We start from the raw sequence: 6,205 nt of genomic DNA on the forward strand, positions 1-6,205 counted from the left end.
GGCATTTTAACTTGAACAGAATTAAATTGGTCTGGCTCTGTTCAGGSCAGCAGCAGCACACTCCTCTACTGTTCTCAACACACAAAAGTGTTAAAAACGAAAGAAATAGTTTGAATGAGTCACTTTCTAAACTCTGGCTGTCACCGGCTCCTTGTTTGTCTGACTTATCCGGGTTAGAATCGTCCCTTTTCCCTTGTTAATATGAGCCACCACTTCCTCTGAGCTGAGAACACAGGGCTCAGATAAGGGCTGCAGTCAGACGTGTAGCTGTGCTGGAACCAGCGAGACAACGTGGTGGACGGAGCCATCTGGACAGCTTTTCTCCATCTTCGCTCTGCTGAGCACAAAGCTGGGGCCACCTGTCTTGTCTGCTGCACTATTCAGCAGAAGCTGAGTATCACCAGGATGGTAAGATGAGATAATACAAGTGTGAGTGTGTTCCCTCTCCACCTTGTGCTGCTTCAAGGGAATAATCAGAACAAGAAGAAGAGTTTCCTAAAAAGCCTGGAACATTATGCATATTCTCTTTCACCTTATTGACTTTGCCTTGGGACAAGGTCGCAGTGAAAAGCTCGGTTGACAATAGCCTCTCAGAGAATACTGGATTCTATCTGCATCTATTAGCAAAGCGTTTGGCACAAAATTAACAATTTGTAAGTAAAATGTTGTTGTTTTGAATAATAACAATTCATAAGTAGCCCTGTTTCTGCCCCTGTTTTGCTAAATAACAGAATGAGACAGTTTAATGTAGTAACGCCCAGAGATGATCCAACAGAGCAGAGGTGCCCAAAGTGGGGCCAGAATTGAGGAATAATTTCCACCTTCACACCAAAGTGAGACCAGAACTAAACATAATCATAACTATTCGGCATCGTGACGTTTGCTTTCTGTTTTCTTGTTCAAACACTTGCAAGAATCGCCTCAACTTAAAATTTGGACTTACAAGCACTCTGACTTTGCAGTGAACAATTTCACTCTGTTATTACTCTGCAGGTTTTTAACAATTGCAGGTTTYAGATTTTTCTTTCTCTGGGTCCAATTTCATTTAATTTTTAAGGCCTATCAATAACTGGACTCCAACAGAAAAAAATAATAAAACATTTGAGTAGAAAATTCCAAAAATGACTTTTAAGAAGAAGGACTTTGCCAAAACAACATACTTTTTCTAAAATATTGCAATCAATTAAGACCAATTATTTGGGGAATTCATGTTTTGGATTTGTGGTGCTTTGAGAAGCAGGAATATTCTTGGTTTTTTAGGTGTCTTTTCCTGTAAATGCTAAAACAATATAAAAATACATGTAGGAATATTGTTATTTTACTCTAAAATTCATTATTTTACCAGGCAAGTCCAGTTGAGATCTCAGATCTTTTTATCAAGGGAGGCCTGGGCCTGAAGGCAACCTATTGTATATTTTCTTAGGGGTGGGGGAAATCGGAGTACCCAGAGAAAACCACAGGTTTATAGTAACTAAGTACATTTGCTTTGTTACAGTACTTAAGTAGTTTTTTGAGGATTTGTAATTTTACCAATTATTTTTTAAAATAGCTACTTTAACTTTTATTTTGTTACATTTTAAAGCTAAAAATGATACTTTTACTTCTTTACTTTAAAATATAGCAAATAGTTACTTGTTACAAAATTAAATATGTTCGAACTCATCATGAAAGGAGATGTTTCTGCACTTTAAAAAAATGAAGTGTTGAATTTACTCAAAGTTATGTCAACTGGCTCCACTGAGTCTATGAGTAAACTGAACAAAGAATATACATATATTGCTCAATTTACTCAACATGACTTAGTGGAACCAGTTTGGTGCAGTAAATTCAACAGTTTATTTCTTATGGAGTGTATAAAAGTACTTTTAATTTCCCAATTTTTGTGAATAGTTTTATGACTTTTACTTGAGTAGTTCATCAGTTCATCAGTGAAWTTTAATTTACCAAAGTCATTTTCTGTTCATGTAATTTTACTTTTACTTAGTTTTTTTTTTCAAGTACTTTATAGACCTCTGGAGAAAACCCACGCAAGCACAAGGAGAACATGCAAACTCCACACAGAACGAGCCCAGGTCTGAACCGGGGATCGAACCCAAGACCTTCCTGCTGTGAGGCACTGGTGCGAACCACAAGCTGGCTGGTAGAAAATACAGATGGAGCAGGTCAGTGCAGAACATGAATGAATGTGATCATCATCAGAGATGAAATAGAAGTGAATATACTTCACTATGAATTAAAAACAAGAGAGTGTACTTTGTAAAAAATACATATAGGTTGAACTACATCTCTGTTTCGAACCTTGCTCTCTCAGTAATCCTGACTTTGGCACATCTTTTTATAGAATACCATAACACTGACTGCATCTACTGAGATTCACTGGGAAGTTGAAAGAAGCATCCATCAAGCCTGTCAGCGCCAAATTAAGACAGGAAACCTACAGAGAAAAAGACAAAACCCTGTTGGATCTTGGCCTGGTGATGAGTTTCACTGATCGTGGCAGTGATTATCACACCATCTGAAACAACTGGAAGAGCTCCAGTTACCTTTTAAGTTAAACTACTAAAAGTGTGAAAGCTTTCCACCGGTGAAAAGGAGAAAATGTAGAAAAGTTTACAGGTAAATAATCTCAGCAGAAYCTCATGATCCAACTCACCAGCATGAGGTTTGGAGTGGAGTTTGCGTGTTCTCTCTGTGCAYGTCAGTTTTCTCCCACAGACCAAAAACATGCATTTTAGGTTAATTGGTAACTCTAAATTATCCCTATTTGAAGGACAAAATGAAATTTTTATTTATTTATTTTTGTCTCCATATGTTTCTGGGATGGACTTCTCGCACAGTGACTGATGGAGGTATGCACTAGGTCTTCGGTACCTGGAAAGGAAAAGCCGATAAAGGAAAATCGATGAATGGCTGCTGCCTGTTTGTGCTTGGAAATAACAGTTTAATGGAAAACTAAAGACTATGTAAGGGAATGTAAAATCATGTTTTCATTAGTTACTGTGGAAATTCTTGGATTTGAGTTGTTTTGAGATGGCTGCAATCTGCTTTGGTCCCACTTTAACTGGTCCTTAGCTTGTTTAGTCAGAATCTTCTAGGCCATTCAAATGTCTATATCCAACAGTTATTGTTTATAACCCATTCAGAAATTCACCTGCAAAGCTTTTTTAAAGTACAATGGTGAAAATGGCTTTCTTCTTTTAAAAAATATTTTTGTCAAAGGCATTCTTGATCTTTTTCAGTGACATGATAAAACATTCCTCTTTTAAAGACCCCCACTCCACCCCCTGCAAAACAGTTTGTTTCTGAAGGCTAATCAATTCCCAGCCAATCTAGACGCAAATTCAGACGACCCACTTCGTCTTAAACCTAACWGTCGGGGGGTCTTGCCCTCTAATTACTCTGACTTGTCCCTCTAAACACTGGATCAGTTTGCAGGACTGCTGCATTATTCAGAGCAGCGGTGGGTGGCAGAGGAMGTCTGTGGTCTGGAGTCACATTTCTCCACAAAGCAGCAGAGCTAGAGGAACGGAGAAAGATGAGATGGGAAAAATAAAATTAATGGAAGATGAGTTTGAAGGTGGGAGGGAAAGCGTTATGTTTAAAAAAAAGAAAACTAAGACAGAGGGGTAAGATTAAATGGTCAATGTGGTTCGAGACGACTGGAACCGCAGCTGGGTTCGCAGTTTTTTTAGGCARGAAGTCCAGGTTCTGCTGACAAACCGGTTATAAACCAGATTTCTTTTTCCCAGCTATGTGCAAATTTAACACAACATCAAACAAGTTGACAACAAAGCATCTCTTTCTCCTCTTTTATTGTTAATCATTATCCCTCACAAAAATCACCCCCCACCCACCCTGACCCCAATATACATCTGTCCCCTCCGTCTCGCATTTTAAACAACCCCTCCCTCTCTCCTCGCCACAAATACAATGTTCAAAAACACAGTAGTCATTTATTCTCAGGTCATACAGAAAGAAAACGAGTGAACTCAGGGATCCTGCGCTGGCCGTCGCAGCCGTCACAATAAAAAGCTTTGGAATGGTGAAAGTACAACGCACTCACACGGCGAATGAAAGAATTCCCATTGAGAGCTGAATGTTTTGAAATCAATAAAACTAAATGCAAAAAAATTAAAATAAATATTTAAAAAAAGGAATAATTCATACATGCTCCAAGTGCTGAGCTAAACAATCAGAGACTCAGTTTATACAATGATGTAGGAGAGAGGAAAAAAAAAACTCACAAAATGTTCAGTTACAACACATTCAGCTTCGTGGTTACGCAGTGAACATCTTTACTCAGGGCAAACATAGAATATATTATTCACATAGTATTCACAGAACAATATACATCTGTATGTACACATTCCTTCCAGTCTGGAGAAAAAAAAAAACTAAACTTATTCTCCTTGTAGCTTCCTGCCAAAAACAAGCTGCTCTGTTTAAACTGTGCATCAGTTATAAATCTGGCACCGAAAGCAGCCGCTGAGCTGCAAACTAACAGCAGAGATCGGCTTATAGAGCCCRTCGAGCGAGCAGCAGAGTCACACGGTTTTCTATCATCAGAGGGCAAACACTGTCTTTGCTGGTGGTTCATCACCTCGAGCGATTCTTGTTAGACCAGATTTATTTCCRCTAAAATTAGCAAAATTTGTGATTGTGTGCTGTACAAATAAATCATCAAAACGACAAAACAAGGCTGCCTTTCCAACATTTCCTTAAGACCAACTCAGAATGGAGGTTTCTGCAGTGTGGAGTTCTACAAGGGTCAAGAGGACGTGGAAAAAAAACACTTGATTCAAAATCTGCAATGAGATTCAGCAGAACGCTTTGTTCTCCAAACATGGAGGAGTTCAGACTTTCCCAACAGAACCTCATGAACAAGATGAAATGAATCTATGCGTAAAAGCAGGTAGATCGAATGTTTAATTAATATTAAGTGTAGATTAAACATACTCTATCATGGCCGTGATCCAGACAACATGGGGAACACAGAGGCTAAAAGCTGGCGCGGCAGCAAAACTTACAGAAAACTTAAGCACAGGAGCATAAAGGGGACCGAGACACATGAAAACCACAATGACCTGCTGAGGAGGTGCTGGCAAGAGACTGGTTATATACAGTAAAGCTGAGGTAACAAAGCATTGTAAACAGCTGACCTGACTGGAGACTGGGAACAGGTGAGGTGGGCTGGCTGACTGAGAATGAGCCCAGGAATGGCACGAGAAACAGGAAACATGGGGAAACTAAACAGGAAGTAAGAAAATACAACCAGAATACCAAACAAAATATGAGACTGAKAAGTTCAACATTAACCAAAATACAAGACTCACGACCGTTCTGCTGTGAGAATACAACTGTATGTAGATGATACTGTCCTTACTCTGAAAACCTAATTTTACCATCAGGTTTCAGGAGATTTTTATTGACATGCAGAAAGTTATAAACAGACTTGTGCCAGGGACAGGGAGAAGGGGGTCTCAGCTAAGTAGGAGTTTCTGTGTGGGAGGTTGGCAAATACATGATTGGTTGGACAGACTATTTAGGGCAGGGGTGCCCAAATATTTTACTTGAGAGGGCCAAAATTAAAATCAATCTGGGGGCCGCGGGCCAAATACAATAATATAAGAAATGCAAATACTTAAGTAAAGTTGTTATATTTTTTATGATTAAGCTAGCAGCCAGTGTGGTTGCCCACATTCTTTAGTTTTTTTTTTCAGCCCATGGACATGGAGAAAATTCAACACATGCTAAGGCAGCAAGGGCTCATGGGACATTTCCTAATTTAAAATTTGAGTATATGTGGTCTTATAAAGGTGTGCAAATCTATATATGGGCTTAAATCTAACCTAAATGTCTCTTGTAGTTACTTGTATCTTATATTCAATCTTAACATAATTACAATCTAGTAACCAGGACAACTGCTGGTGGGCCAAATCAAATGTCTCGGCGGGCGGGCCAATTTTGGCCCGCGGGCCCCACTTTTGGCACCTCTGATTTAGGGTGTTGTTTGAAGAAGGGTAACTCGTTTGAAACGACCTGAAAGCACATATATTCAAAATGATGAATAGTAATTTTATTGATTTGATTTATTGATTTAACAGGAAAAGATTACTAAAAATCAAGCCTGACTCAGCATAATTGCTGTTTTACAGCAGGTTCCTGTTCTGCAGCACATAAAACACTCAGAATTACAGCATCACAA

Source organism: Austrofundulus limnaeus, unplaced genomic scaffold (assembly GCF_001266775.1).
Source record: "Austrofundulus limnaeus strain Quisiro unplaced genomic scaffold, Austrofundulus_limnaeus-1.0 Scaffold148, whole genome shotgun sequence".
Taxonomy (NCBI): domain Eukaryota; kingdom Metazoa; phylum Chordata; class Actinopteri; order Cyprinodontiformes; family Rivulidae; genus Austrofundulus; species Austrofundulus limnaeus.